The sequence below is a fragment of the Hakea prostrata genome, chromosome 1, assembly GCF_041222555.1.
Source record: "Hakea prostrata isolate BN-2017 chromosome 1, UWA_Hpros_2, whole genome shotgun sequence".
In the NCBI taxonomy this organism is placed as follows: Eukaryota; Viridiplantae; Streptophyta; class Magnoliopsida; order Proteales; family Proteaceae; genus Hakea; species Hakea prostrata.
The window spans coordinates 48,843,839-48,860,268 of NC_142600.1; positions in this window are offsets into that span (position 1 = coordinate 48,843,839).

A 16,430-nucleotide genomic window follows, 5' to 3' on the forward strand; every position below is an offset into this window, starting at 1 on the left:
CTCATTCTGTCTGCATTGGTCGACTCATTGGTCGACTGGGTCACTCGACCAATCACTCGACCAATGGTCACAGAGACCTCATTTGCTGTTGAATTTTTGGAAAATGTGATTTTTGCCTTATGGAATATTGTTTGATGACTATATGGATATATTTGAGCATGATTTAAGTTTTCAAATCATTTGGACGTGTGGTTTATGTTGAATCTTCGAAATTCGGTATTTTGATGTTCTCGGTTTTGCAGAATGGTTACTCTGAGAAGTGGGCGTGGTGAATCCAGTGGTCATGGAGGTGGTGAAGTACCTCAGGGAGGTGGTGGGATACCAAATGTTGATCAGGGTACCCATGAGATCCCCGGTGCCCCGAATGTTGGAAGTTTCAGAGATATTGCCAATATTATGGGCAATATGATGCAGCAGACAAGCGGCTCGGTTCAACCAGATGTTGGTGGGTTTCATGACTCGCATAATGAGACCCGGGCTGGTGCTAATGTGAATCCTCATGCTGCAGTCCCGAATGCGGGAGGTTTAGCTGGAACTCCTCATACTCGCCGATGGAGAGTTTTCTCAAGATGCAAGTACCCACTTTTACTGGAGTTACCAAGGACCCCTTGTTTCCTAACAAGTGGCTTCGTGAGTTGGAGAAGGCTTTCCGACATCCGCAATGCTCGGAAGCTCGAAGATTTTGTTTGCTGAACGGAAGTTGCAACAAGAAGCCGATGCATGGTGGATCTCCACTCGTCCTGTTTTGGAAGGTTTGCATGCGGGAGTTGTAACTTGGGAGTTATTCAAAGAGGCTTTTTGTATGAATTACTTTCCCGAGGCGGTGAAGGATGCGAAGGAAGCTGAGTTTATGATTCCGACTCAAGGAACTCTGTCTCGTGTTGGAGTACCAACAGAAGTTGGAGGAGCTTCATTTCTTTGCTCCAGATTCTTTGAAGGAAGACCTCGCCAAAGCAAAGAAGTTCTTCAAAGGACTGCGTCCCGCCATTAAAGCTTACCTCACAGTCCAGCCTATAGTGAGCTATGCTCAAGTGGTGCAGAACTCGAAGAAGTTGGAAGAAACAGAGAAGGAAAGTGCTCGTGTGCAAAAGCCTTGGCGAGTCAAGGAATTCTGGTTTGGTGGATCGTAATGACCGTCGTTTTGTGAGACCTACACCCTACCCCACTCCTACCTTTCAGGCTAAGAGTGTAGGTTAGAACACGGGTTTTCAGCAGCCCGGCCGGTTTAGACAAGATGGCGGAAACCGACCACCAGCAAGTGCAAGTGCAAGTGCAAGTGCAAGTGCAAGGCCTTTTGTTCGGGAAGCCCTCTCATTGCAGCCACCCCTGTTGGATCCAGCAATCCTGTTTGCTTCTCTTGCAAGCAAGCTGGTCATTTTGCTCGTGCTCGTCCGAAGCGGCCCGCCCCAGCAGCCTGCCCTGGGTGGTGAAGAGTGCTCCTGCTCCTCCCTCCGGGTAGAGTTTTCAGTATTTCCAAGGTCTTGAGCAGGGATCCAAGCCATGATGTGATTACGGGTACATTGTTAGTCGCTTCTATTTCGCATTTGTCTTATTTGATACGGGTGCATCTCATTCGTTCATGTCATCAGCATTCATCAAGAAGACTAACCTAATCCCTGAGAAGTTGTCTAGTTGTCTATTGATTAGTACACCTACTAGTCCTGTTGTGAAACTAGATAAGGGGTTATCTAAATGTCCCGTGTTGATTGGTGAGAAGAACTTGGAAGCCAATTTTGTGATTCTTGACATGAAGGACTTCGATGTTATTTTGGGAATTGATTGGTTGACAGCCCACAAGGCTGTGTTCCTTTGTTCCTCAATGAAGATTCAGTTCCATATTTGTGGAAGTCCAGTCTTTGAATTTCAGGGTGAAAAGAGAAGGGTTTGTAAGAAGGTGTCATCTGCACTGATGCAAGTCTATGCCCTAGTGGATGATGCTTCATCCGAAGGCAAGGGTATAGTGGAGAAAAGAGTCGATGAAGTCGAGTTGTCTGCGACTTTGTTGATGTCTTCCCCGATGATCTATCGGAGTGCCTCCGGACAGAGATGTCGAATTCTCTATTGATCTCGTCCCCGGTGCTGCTCCGGTATCTAAAGCTCCGTACGGATGGCTCCTACCGAGTTGAAAGAGTTGCAAAATCAGTTGAATGAGCTCATAGATAGAGGTTTCGTGCAGCCTAGTGTGTCACCTTGGGGAGCTCCGGTCTTGTTCGTCAAGAAGAAAGACGGTAGTATGCGCTTGTGCATCGACTACCGTGAGTTGAATAAGTTGACTATCAAGAATAGATATCTGCTGCCCAGAATCGATGATCTCTTCGATCGTTGAAGGGTGCAGTTGTGTTCTCAAAGATTGACTTAAGGTCCGGATATCACCAATTGAAAGTGAAGTCTAGTGATATCTTCAAGACAGCTTTCCCGAACGCGGTATGGTCACTACGAGTTTAGAGTCATGCCCTTCGGATTGACCAATGCTCCTGCGGTGTTCATGGACCTCATGAACCGAGTATTTCATGATGTGCTTGATAAGTTTGTGATTGTTTTCATTGATGACATCTTGATCTATTCGAAGAGCGAAGAAGAGCATGCGAGTCATCTAAGTTTCACCTTGCAAAGGTTGCGAGAAAAGAAGTTGTTCGCTAAGTTTAGCAAGTGTGATTTTTGGCTTAAGAGAGTGGTATTCCTTGGTCATGTAGTTTCAGCCGAAGGTATTCGTGTCGATCCCGAAATGGTCCAAGTCGTGGCTGATTGGGAGAGACCGAAGTCGATAACGGAAATAAGAAGTTTTCTTGGATTGGCGGGTTACTACCGAAGGTTTATTGAGAACTTTTCTCGGTTGGCTGCTCCTATGACTAAGTTGACCAGGAAAGAAGAAAAGTTTGTTTGGTCCGACGCCTTGTGAGAAGAATTTCCAAGAGTTGAAAGATAGATTGACAAGTGCCCCGGTTTTGACTATACCCGATAGTTCCGGTGGTATGACAGTTTATACCGATGCGTCAAAGATTGGTTTGGGTTGTGTACTTGATGCAACATGGCAAGGTCGTAGCCTATGCTTCTCGGCAATTGAAGGATTATGAGCGGAATTACCCCACTCACGATCTAGAACTTGCCGCCGTTGTCTTTGCTTTAAAGATTTGGAGACATTATCTTTACGGTGAGAAGATTGCCATTTTCACGGATCATAAGAGTTTGAAATACTTCTTTACCCAAAAGGAGTTGAACATGAGACAAAGGAGATGGTTGGAACTAGTCTCCGATTATGATTGTGATATTCAAGATCATCCTGGGAAAGCAAATGTTGTTGCTGATGCTCTTAGTAGGAAGAACCAGAAGAAGACTTTGGATTTGAATGCTTTGAGTTTACCATTGTGGTCTTCTATTGAGAGTTTTGATTTGGAAATCGTTCCTGAGAATTCTGATTTTATTCTTTCTGCCATGACGGCAAGATCTGGTCTTAGAGACAAGATTGTTGCTCACAGAGTTCGATCAAGAGTTTTTGATCAAAGTTGAGAAGATTTCTTCGAATCCCGAGTCGGACCCCGACTTTGGTATATCCATGGATGGTGCTTTGTTGTTTAGAGGAAGACTGTGTGTGCCTCGCAAACGAAGAAGTTAAGAAAGAAATATTGAAGGAAGCACACCGGTCGGTCTTTCTTGTACACCCGGAAGCACCAAGATGTACAAGGACTTGAAGGAACATTTTTAGTGGATTGGTCTAAAGGCGGATGTTGATGATTTTGTTGCCAAGTGTGAGACTTGCCAACGTGTGAAAGCCGTTCGACAACCTCCATCTGGATTACTTCAGCCCCTTCCTATTCCTAGTTGGAAGTGGGAGGATATCTCCATGGACTTTGTGACTAGCTTGCCTCGGACAAGTAAAGGCAATGACACTGTGTGTGGGTGATTGTTGATAGGTTGACCAAATCAGCCCATTTCATTCCTATGAAGATCACTCATACTGGATAAGCTAGCAAGGCTTTATGTGGATAATGTGGTTCGTCTGCATGGTGTGCCATTGAGTATTGTTTCGGATCGTGATCCTAGGTTCACCTCAAGGTTTTGGAATAGTTTGCAGAATGCCTTGGGAACCCAATTGAACTTGAGTACAGCTCATCATCCACAGTCGATGGACAATCCGAGCGGACAATTCAGACATTGGAAGACATGCTCAGATCTTGCGTGGTGGATATGGGTGGTAATTGGGATGAACACCTAGCTTTGGTTGAGTTTGCCTATAACAACAGCTTATCAAGCAACAATAGGCATGGCTCCATTCAAGGCTTTGTATGGCAGTACTTGTAGGACACCTTTGTACTGGATCGAGACAGGTGAAAGAAAAGTCTTAGGTCCCGAGATGATTGAAGCTACAAGTGCTATGGTAGATATGATAAGAGAAAGGATTAAGTCTGCCCAATCGAGACAGAAATCTTATGCTGATAAGAGAAGGACCGATTTGGAATTTCAAGTTGGAGAGAAAGTCTTTCTGAAGGTCTCACCAATGAAGGGTGTGATGAGATTCAATGTTAAGGGAAAGCTTAGCCCTCGTTACATTGGACCTTTCGAGATTTTGGAAAAGGTTGGACCTGTTGCGTATCGATTAGCATTACCTCCGCCTCTTGCTGGTGTGCACAATGTGTTTCATATTTCGATGCTCCGAAAATACATAGAGAATCCGGAACACATTTTGCAGCAAGCACCGAAGGACTTAGTGCTGATTTGACCTATGATGAAGAACCGGCCGAAATCTTGGATAGGAAGGACAAGCAGATGCGGAATCGCACCATTCCTTTGGTGAAGATTCGGTGGAAGAACCATACCCCAGAAGAAGCTTCTTGGGAGAAGGAAGAAGATATGAAGGAGAAGTTTCCTTACCTCTTTGGAAGCACAGTACGCTTTCAATTTCGGGGACGAAATTTCTTTAAGGGGGGAGAATGTAAAACCCAGCCCTAACCTTGACCCGGAAACCTTGTTATTTGTAGGTCCGATGACCCGAAGTAAAGTAAGAAGTCAGCTTTGGGCCATCCCAGTAGAGGACTTGGTGTCTGGCTTTGAATCCATGAAAGTTGATGACGAGGTTCTATTTATGGAAACTGAATCCTGATGCAGATCTGATTAGTTGATGGACTTGGAGTGCTCTCTCTCTTGGTTTGAAGGCATTTCTACCTATTAGGTAAGTCACTTGACTTGTGTGCAAAACCCCTTTAGGATTGGATTTGATCTGGACCTTCAATTCCCTGTTTTGGTCTTGTTGTCGGCATTGGTCGATCGATTGGTCGATCGGACCAGTCGACCAATCCACTCGACCAATGAGTGCTGTCTTTGGCAATTAGGTTGTTCTTGCTCTATTTAAGTCCAATCTCGAGTCCACTTCGTATTTTCTGCCTCCAAACTCTCCGGAACCGAACCAAAGACCTCTCGCAAGTCATCTCTCTTGCATCCTTGGTGTTTTCTTGACGGATCTTCGTCGAAACTCTTCTTTTTGCATCAAAAGGTATGTCTACTCTCTCTTCTTCTCCTCCATCTTTGTTTTTCTTTCCTTTTTGAGTTGAGACAGTAGAAGAGATGCTGCATTCTCTGTTGCAAACATCTCTGAACATGTTCTCATGATCATCCTAAGGATTTGAGGCTAGAACAATGATCTTAACCATGATCATTGCAAGCTTTTGAAGGAATCATGATCAAACCATGATCTAATCTTTGTTAAACTTCTAATCTGAATTCTGATCTCTTTGGATCTTCTATGTTGATCATGTTAGTAGTTAATTACTGTGTTTTCTTTCCATGATCCATAATCTATAGATCTCTAGTGTTCTCTTCTACCATACTATGTGTTCTTCATGATGCATGGTAGTTACATATATGGTAGGTTTTATTTCCTTATTTAGATTTATGCTTCTAAGCCTTATTCCATGAAGATCTATGTATGTTTTCATGATACCATTACCTGAAGCAATGATCTATCCTCCTATTATTCTTGTCTTTGTTTTCTATTTCAAATTCATCAAGATCCATGGTTGATCTAATTATGGTAATTTTTTGTTTCCTAATTTGGATCTTGATATCTTGATTGGATTAGTGTTTTGAGGTCCCCTATATGTTAGAATACTACTGATGTAGTTTACCCCTTGATTAGTACCCTTTTGAACCACCAAATTCGGATTTCATATCTTAAAACTCTGTTTTTTTAGGCTTATCGTCTCGCATTGGTCGATCGATTGGTCGATCGGACCAGATCGACCAATCCACTCGACCAATGAGTACAACAACTCCAATTGGTCTGTGTTGGATGTTTTGGTATCTTTTTCTTAGGGATCTTTCCTAATATGTTGTATATACTTGTTTAGGACCTTCTTCTCAAGTTTGCCAAGATCTTACTTGATTTCTTAGGATTCCTTTGCGAGTTATAAAAGGTAAGGATGGTTATTTCCTTAATTACATAGATAGCATGAATCTAGTTTCTATATTTGAATATCATTGATTTGTTTCCTTAATTAGATTCATACAATGATATACTACTGTTGCATAACTTTGATTACAGTAGCATTACTTATTCATATTAAATTGATTCATGTATGATTTACTTACCAAATATATACAAGTGATTGTAATTATTGATTTCTTTCCATATATGAAGTTACCATATATGTGATGATATGAATTGATGCATGTGTATGCTTAAGTATGGTTTGGAAAGGATAGGTGTCCTTTTGACACTTCTGTTCTTGGACTACTACGGGAATATTATGGGATGTTTCCGGAGATGCCCTCTGGACACCTTCCTAAACTGTTGGATGACATATCTAGGATTGTCTAGTAGTGTTTGGCTAGGATGTCCTGTTATGTCAGACCCTAATCGGAGGGGTATTGAGACCGAACGACCCGTGGTAGCAATGGGGATTCATGGGCGCTCAAGACCGGTAACCAACCCGTGAGAGGACAGGAATCACATTGTGGGGGCCATTTATTGGTAGGGTTGCATATGGTTAGACTTGGGCTCACGGGCGCTTAAGACCGGTAACCAACCCGTGAGATGACGTGAGAGCTTCCCGTTTACCATATGTGGATGATCAATAGGGTTGATGAGTCCGTAGTCAGGGACTATGAGGACTCTAGAGTGAAGGATACCGGAAAGGATCGTCAGGGACGAGGAATAGACGTATCTGGATCTGACTTGATGTAACTAAGTAGAAGACTTGCATTTGGCTAGGTTTTTGCCAGTACTTATACCAAATGGTTGTGAGAGAGTGTGTTACTTAACCCCCTGCCAAGGTTTGTCCTGAGGGATGAAGGACCCATTACCAATCGGCTGCTCAAGACCGGTGAAATGATCCGTGAGAGAATCCAAGATATCATAAATTGTTGAGGATGTGAGTGGACTTTCCTAAAGAAGTACGGTGCTATGACTTAAAGCATGTCTGCCAATAGAGACCAGCATATATAGAGTTAGATTCATTCATTCATTGCTTGTCTCATATCATATTGCATTTATGTTTGTTCTGGAATCCTGCCATTTATGTTATTATGGATTTTTAATCGCCTTTACCTGAGTTTCTTTGAAACTCATTCCTTTATTGTACAATGTTGTTAGACTATCCTGCAGTGCTCCGAGTACTATGACGGTCCCTATGAAGAAGCGCAAGGCGAAGAGGCATATCTCCAGGAAGGTGATTGCGGTTACCACAATTACTCTGAAGATCCCGCGAATGGTTATGCTCCGTACGATGCTTAGTCCGACCATTGAGTGGAAGCGTCCTTGTGCCATTTATGAGATTTACACTTACAAGGATGTTGTCTATAAAGTGGAGAACAATTTAGTTACCCAATGTACTTGCTACTGGGATTAGGTTTTGTCTAGTTTATTCTTTAGAGCTACTTTTCCGCTGGTTGTAAAGTGGGATTTTTGCCTCACTTTACTTATCTGTTTGATACTCTGATTATATCTATTATTCTGATTCATTTATGATTCATTCTTTCTTTATTGGATCTATGATTTATCTTCCGCACTCTTGTTATGATTGTTCATGATTATGTTATTGTTTATGTGGGAGGTTGATCACTCGATACCTGATCTTCGGGCTGTGGATCACACTCTCGGGTATGCCAGATAGGGTACCGGCTGGGAGGGCGTGACATTGTAGTTGGTGATGGAGACAAGGAACAATGATTGACAATGATTTGGGTGGAATCTTCTTCACAAATGCCAAGGAGAAGGTTTGGGGAACTTTCTCCACGTTCTCTGGTGTACTAATAATTAGAATAGGGCTCAAAACACGAGGCAAGCCTAAATATGATAGGGAATATTCCAAAGAATCATTAACTTCGAGTCTAGGAAACTTTGGTCGATGGCATCGACCAAGGAGGATCGAGCAAAATAGGTTTCAGCAGAAAATCCAGAAATAGTTCAGCAACTTCGGACAGGGAGTCAGAGGGCTATAAAGGGTCAAATTGAGTGGGGTTTTCTTCTACAAGTCAATCAAGAAGTCTAGTTTCAGGAAATACCTTCAGATTGTGCACAGGAATCCATTAGGTACTTCAACTGATTCATTCTTCTTTGATGCGCATATTTTCACTAAACACCGACAATGTACTCAAGTAAGGAGTATCATCGTCAATTTCCATGGGCTCGGACTCCGACTCAAAATTATCAATCAAAAGGAACCACAAGTCTCTTCTACCACCACTTCGGGTCTTCGGACCTATAAACAACAATGGATCTTGGTCAAGGTCAGGGTCAGGGTTAGGATAGGGCTGGATTTTACATTCTCCCCCCTTTAAAAGAAATTCCGTCCTCGAAATTGAAAGCGTACCTGTGCTTTCAAAAAGATGAGGAAACTTCTCCTTCATGTGTTCTTCTTTCTCCCATGAAGCTTCTTCCGGGGTGTGATTTTTCCACCGAATCTTCACCAAAGGGATGGTGCGATTCCGCAACTGCTTGTCCTTTTTGTCTAGGATCTCGGCTGGTCCTTCATCGTAAGAAAGATCGGCACTAAGTCCTTCAGGTGATTGTTGTAGTGTGTTTTCTGGGTTCTCTATGTACTTTTGAAGCATCGAAACATGAAACACATTATGAACTCCAGCAAGAGATGGGGGCAAGGCCAAGCGGTATGCGACAGGTCCAACCTTTTCCAAAATCTCATAAGGTCCAATGAAGCGAGGGCTAAGCTTTCCTTTCCTTTCACATTGAATCTCGTCACCCCTTTCATAGGTGATACTTTGAGGAAAACTTTCTCTCCAATCGGAAATTCCAAATCGGTTCTTCTCTTGTCGACATAAGATTTCTGTCTAGACTGGGGAGACTTGATCCTTTCTCTAATCATGTCAACCATCGCACTTGTAGTTTCAATCATTTCTGGACCCAAGACTCTTCTATCACCGGTCTCACTCCAATACAAAGGCGTCCTACAAGTGTTACCATACAAAGCTTTAAATGGAGCCATGCCTATTGTTGTTTGATAACTGTTGTTATAGGCAAACTCAACCAAATCTAAGTGATCATCCCAATTTCCACCCATATCCACCACACAAGATCTAAGCATATCTTCCAATATTTGAATTGTCTGCTTAGATTGTCCATCAGACTGTGGATGATGAGCTGTACTCAGATTCAACTGGGTTCCCAAGGCTTTCTGTAAACCATTCCAAAACCTTGAGGTGAACCTAGGATCACGATCAGAAACAATACTCACAGGCACTTAGTGCAGACAAACCACATTGTCCACATAAAGCCTAGCTAGCTTATCCAAAGTGTATGTGATCTTCATAGGGATAAAATGGGATGATTTGGTCAACCTATCAACAATCACCCACACATTGTCATTTCCTTTACTTGTCCGACGCAAGCTAGTCACGAACTCCATGGAGATATCTTCCCACTTCCAACTAGGAATAGGAAGGGGTTGATGCAATTCAGACGGAGGTTGACGAATGGCTTTCACACGTTGACATGTCTCACACTTGTATTCTAATAAGTTAATAATAAAATTCAAGAAAAGATCTTAGAAGGATCACTAAGAATATAAGAGTGCGAAATAAAATGATACCAAACAAAGACAACTGTAGAGTATAGCAGAAATATACTCCACAACATATGCAGAAGGTAGATCGAAATCTAAGTAAAGCTCTAATCTAATACAAGTAAAGTAAAAGATAAGTCTAGAAGAAACAAAACAAGTCTAATCCACATCTTCAGTCAGTTCTTCTTCATCTTCTTCACCTTGCACTTCCTTATACGTACCATCAAAGTATTCCGAACCTGTAGAGAAGTCTAACAAAAGATATGGTACAAAAGGAGTGAGTTTCGAAAGAAACACAGTAAGGCAAGTTAACTCATAACAACATAAGTAACATGCGGCAAAACATAACAAGATGCAATGCAATATGAAATAGATAATGTATGTATGCATCTAAACTCCATGTATGTTGGTCTCTATTGGCAGACATGCTTTAAGTCATAGCACCATACATCTTTGGGTAGGTCACGCATACGGCTCCAGTTGGTAGTGGGTCCTTCATCCCTCGAGACAATCCATGGCTGGGGGTTAAGTCACCGCGCTCTCACATCACCATTTGGTCTAAGTACTGGCGCATGTCAGGGTAAAGCCTAGCCCAATGCAAGTCATCTACTCAGTTACATCAACTGAGGTCCAGATACTTTCATTCCTCACCTCGGGTGCGGGTGATCCTTTTCGGTATCCTTTCTACTAGAGTCCTAATAGTCCCGGACTACGGACTCATCAACCCTATTGGTTATCCACATATGGTAAACGGGAAGCTCTCATGTCCTCTCACGGGTTTATTACCAGTCTTGAGCGCCCATGAGCCCAAGTTTAGCCATATGCAACCCTCCAATAAATGGCCCCCACAATATGATTCTCGTCCTCTCATGGGTTGGTTACCGGTCTTGAGCGCCCGTGAATCACATTGCTACCAGGGGTCGTTTGGTCTCAATACCCTTCTGATTCGGGTCTGATATAATAGGGACATCCTAGCCAAACACTGCTAGACAGCCCTAGGTATGACAACCAATGATTCGGGAAAGTGTCGATGGGCATCTTCGGAGAACATCCCATACTATTCCCTCTGATGTCCAAGGACAAAAGTTCAAAAAGGACACTTCCCAATCCGAAACCATACTTAATCAAACACATTCTCAGATCAGTCATGACATACACTGTGAAACCCAGCCCTAACCTTGACCCGAAAACCTTGTTATTTGTAGGTCCGATGACCCGAAGTAAAGTAAGAAGTCAGCTTTGGGCCATCCCAGTAGAGGACTTGGTGTCTGGCTTTGAATCCATGAAGGTTGATGATGAGGTTCTATTTATGGAAACAGAATCCAGATGAAGATCTAATTAGTTGATGGACTTGGAGTGCTCTCTATCTTGGTTTGAAGGCATTTCTACCTACTAGGTAAGTCACTTGACTTGTGTGCAAAACCCCTTTAGGATTGGATTTGATCTGGACCTTCAATTCCCTGTTTTGGCCTTGCTTTGTCAGCATTGGTCGACTGATTGGTCGACTGGGCCAGTCGACCAATCCACTCGACCAATGGGTGTTGTCTTTGGCAATTAGGTTGATTCTTGCTCTATTTAAGTCTAACCTCGAGTCCACTTCGTATTTGCTGCCTCCAAACCCTCTGGAACGAACCAAAGACCTCTGCAAGTCATCTCTCTTGCATCCTTGGAGTTTTCTTGGCGGATCTTCGTCGGAACTCTTCTTTTTGCATCAAAAGGTATGTCTACTCTCTCTTCTTCTCCTCCATCTTTGTGTTTCTTTCCTTTTTGAGTTGAGACAGTAGAAGAGATGCTGCATTCTCTGTTGCAAACATCTCTGAACATGTTCTCATGATCATCCTAAGGATTTAAGGCTAGAACAATGATCTTAACCATGATCATTGCAAGCTTTTGAAGGATTCATGATCAAACCATGATTTAATCTCTGTTAATCTTCTAATCTGAATTCTGATCTCTTTGGATCTTCTTTCATTGATCATGTTAGTGGTTAATGGTTGTGTTTTCTTTCCATGATCCATAATCCATAGAATTCTAGTTGTTCTCTTCTACCTTACTATGTGTTCTTCATGATGCATGATAGTTACATATATGGTAGGTTTTATTTCCTTATTTAGATTTATGCTTCTAAGCCTTATTCCATGAAGACCTATGTATGTTTTCATGTTTTCATTACCAAAGCAATGATCCATCCTCCTATAGTTCTTGTCCTTGTTTTCTATTTCAAAATTTATCAAGATCCATGTTTGATTTATTTATGGTAACTTTTTGTTTCCTAATTTGGATCTTGATACCTTGATTTGATTAGTGTTTTGAGGTCCCCTTTATGTTAGAATACTACTGATATAGTCTACCCCTTGATTAGTACCCTTTTGAACCACCAAATTCGGATTTCATATCTTAAAACTCTGATTTTATAAGCTATCGTCTCGCATTGGTCGACTGATTGGTCGATCGGGACCACTCGACCAATCCACTCGACCAATGAGTACAAAGAACTCCAGATTTGGTCCGTTTCGGATATTTTGATATATATTCTGCTAGGGATCTTTCCTAATATGTTGTATATACTTGTTTAGGACCTTCTTCTCAAGTTTGCCAAGATCTTACTTGATTTCTTAGGATTCTTTGCGAGTTATAAAAGGTAAGGATGGTTATTTCCTTAATTACATAGATAGCATGAATCTAGTTTCTATATTGGAATATCATTAATATGTTTCCTAAATTAGATTCTTACAATGATATACTACTGTTGCATAACTTTGATTACAGTAGCATTATTTATTCATATTGAATTGATTCATGTATGATTTACTTACCAATGTTATACAAGTGATTGTTATATCGATTTCTTTCCATATATGTAGTTACCATATATGTGATGATATGAATTGATGCATGTGTATGCTTACGTATGGTTTGGAAAGGAGAGGTGTCCTTTCGACACTTCTGTCCTTGGACTACTACGGGAATATTATGGGATGTTTCCGGAGATGCCCTCTGGACACCTTCCTAAACTGTTGGATGACATATATAGGATTGTCTAGTAGTGTTTGGCTAGGATGTCCTGTTATGTCAGACCCTAATCGGAGGGGTATTGAGACCGAACGACCCGTGGTAGCAATGGGGATTCATGGGCGCTCAAGACCGGTAACCAACCCGTGAGAGGACAGGAATCACATTGTGGGGGCCATTTATTGGTAGGGTTGCATATGGTTAGACTTGGGCTCACGGGCGCTTAAGACCGGTAACCAACCCGTGAGAGGACGTGAGAGCTTCCCGTTTACCATATGTGGATGATCAATAGGGTTGGTGAGTCCGTAGTCAGGGACTATGAGGACTCTAGTGTGAAGGATACCGGAAAGGATCGTCAGGGACGAGGAATGGACGTATCTGGATCTGACTTGATGTAACCAAGTAGAAGACTTGCATTTGGCTAGGTTTTACCCTGACATGCGCCAGTACTTATACCAAATGGTTGTGAGAGAGTGTATTGACTTAACCCCCTGCCAAGGTTTGTCCCGAGGGATGAAGGACCCATTACCAATCGGCTGCTCAAGACCGGTGAAATGATCCGTGAGAGAATCCAAGATATCTTAAATGGTTGAGGATGTGAGTGGACTTTCCTAAAGAAGTACGGTGCTACGACTTAAAGCATGTCTGCCAATAGAGACCAGCATACATAGAGTTAGATTCATTCATTCATTGTTTGTCTCATATCATATTGCATTTATGATTGTTCCGGAATCCTCGCCATTTGTGTTATTATGGATTTTAATCGCCTTTACCGAGTTTCTTTGAAACTCATTCCTTTATTGTACAATGTTGTTAGACTATCCTGCGCAGTCTCGAGTACTATGACGGTTCCTATGAGGAAGCGCAAGGCGAAGAGACATATCTCCAGGAAGGTGATTGCGGTTACCACAATTACTCGAAGATCCCACGGGTGGTTATGCTCCGTACGATGCTTAGTCCGACCATTGAGTGGAAGCGTCCTTGTGCTATTTATGAGATCTACACCTACAAGGATGTCGTCTACAAAGTGGAGAATAATTTAGTTACCCAATGTACTTGCTACTGGGATTAGCTTTTATCTAGTTTATTCTTTAGAGCTACTTTTCCGCTGGATGTAAAGTGGGATTTTTGCTTCACTTTACTTATCTGTTTGATACTCTGATTATGTCTATTATTCCGATTCGTTTATGATTCATTCTTTCATTATTGGATCTATGATTTATCTTCCGCACTCATGTTATGATTGTTCATGATTATGTTATTGTTTATGTGGGAGGTTGATCACTCGATACCCGATCTTCGGGCTGTGGATCACACTCTCGGGTATGCCGGATATAGGGTACCGGCTGGGAGGGCGTGATGATTGGTATCGAGCCCAAGGTTCGAGGAGATCCTAACCACAAAAGACAACAATCTGAACATTCCCGAGTCATTAATCTGAAATGACTCTTCTACTCTTAGAAGTGAATAATAGAACACAGAATTAGAAACTTGAACCTTGAGGCATAACGTAACATTTCGAATAACATACCATAATTATACTTGAACAAATGTCACTAATGCAAGGAAAAGAAAAGTGCATAACATACAATAATTAAAGAGAAACAAAATGAACTTCATTAATTTCAAAAGTTTTTACAATGATTACATCTGAAATGCATAAATGGAAAATCCAAAGGTACAGTCTATCTAGGTGATCTACTCGATCTCTATATGCTCCGAACTCCTCGCTAGCTGAGTCACCCGATGCTCTATCCTCGTCTCGTCGAGACTCCATCCTCTCGTACATCTGCTCTCCCGTCCGACCTCCATCCTCTCTAGCATGGAAGTCATCGATCTCATCTGTGCACCAAGATCTGAAGTGTCCGGAACCGCATGTGAAGGGCCGCCCGCCTCGAAGTGTGATGAAGGAAACTCGTGATGCACGGAGCTCAGCCTCGCGCATATCTCAGTATCATCTCCGGCCTGATCATCACTATCGGGACCGATATCCTCTCCTCCATCCTCTCGATCCCTGATCCTCATCCTCCGATTCATCATCATCCTCACCCTCTGGGACCAGGAGATCTCTCTAACCGATGTAGTCTCATCTCGTCGAATGGTCCGAGTCCCAATGGGGTATCCCCGTGATCTAGTGTCCATCGGAGTATCCTCGAAACTCACCCCGAAATGCCCGAAGATCAAAGTCGAAGCCTCCCATAGCAAAGGTTCCGCATGCTAGGCCGCAGAACTAAGTCCAAGCATGACCTGCTGAATGATGTAGGAGAGATCGATCTCGAAGCCCATGTAGATGCGGTAAATGACCAAGGCCTCCATCACCGTGACCCGATGGTGATGTCCGGCTTTCGGCATGATGTTTCGGCCGACTATGCGACCGATAATACGTGCAGAACCCGTCATCCGTCCGCTAGTCCACGGTGTGAAGCATCGGCGGCTATCCCATAGCGTAGAGCATATCTCGCGAAGCTCGTACGGCATCGGATGGCTGTCCGGATCTGCTCCTGCAGGTATCCACACACACTGCCGTGGATAGTAAGGGACCTGCAAGATCTCGGCCGTTGTCCGGGTAGAGAAGCGAATCCGAGTCCGAAGGACCCCTGCTCCCGAGGACAAGTCCGAGTGGATGTCCCCGGCCCCGAGCCTCCTCTCGTGTAAGTAAGGTTGCTGAAGAACAACCTCACTAGCTCCGGGTATACCGGCAAATCCTCGGTGAAGAGGTGAGTCCACTGTAAAGTGTCGAACCTCTGCCGGATCCTAAAGGCTCTGAGCTGGCGTAAGTGAAGTAGACGCCCCATCTCGATGTTACAATAGCTGAAGTAGGCCTCGTACAGAAACTCGGCCTGAGGTGTGTCAAATAGGTCCGGTCTCCTAACCTCCTCTCTAGGCTCGAAAGGAACCCGACCTCTGCCCCTAAGAGCACCTACGATGCGACCTCGACCTCTACCTCCTCCTCGTCCTCCCCTCTGCATGATGTATCTGTGGAAGAGACAAGAGACATTTCCAATTATTGCTATTTCAAGATTTGAGCCAAAAGGGTATTTTCGTAATTTTTCGGAAAATTTCAAATTTGGGGGAAATTTGATTTGAACATACTAGCATGTGCACAATACTTGGAATTTCATGTCTATGAAGTTGTTTTGATGAAAATCGATCGAAAACATGGATTAAAGCGAAAAATTCAGCAAGAAGGCAATTTGGGGATTTTGCAATTTAGGTCAAAATTGGATTTTTGAAAAGTTGAAATTGGTTAAATCAAATTGTATGGACCTATCTACAATGTCATCTTGAGCATGTAGCATTTGATCTCGTGCAAAAATTTCAAGCGGTTTGAGAGAAAACGAAATTTTTCTAAAGATATCGATTTCGGTATAAAACTTTGCGAGATGAGCACCAAATGTGTTAAAACTT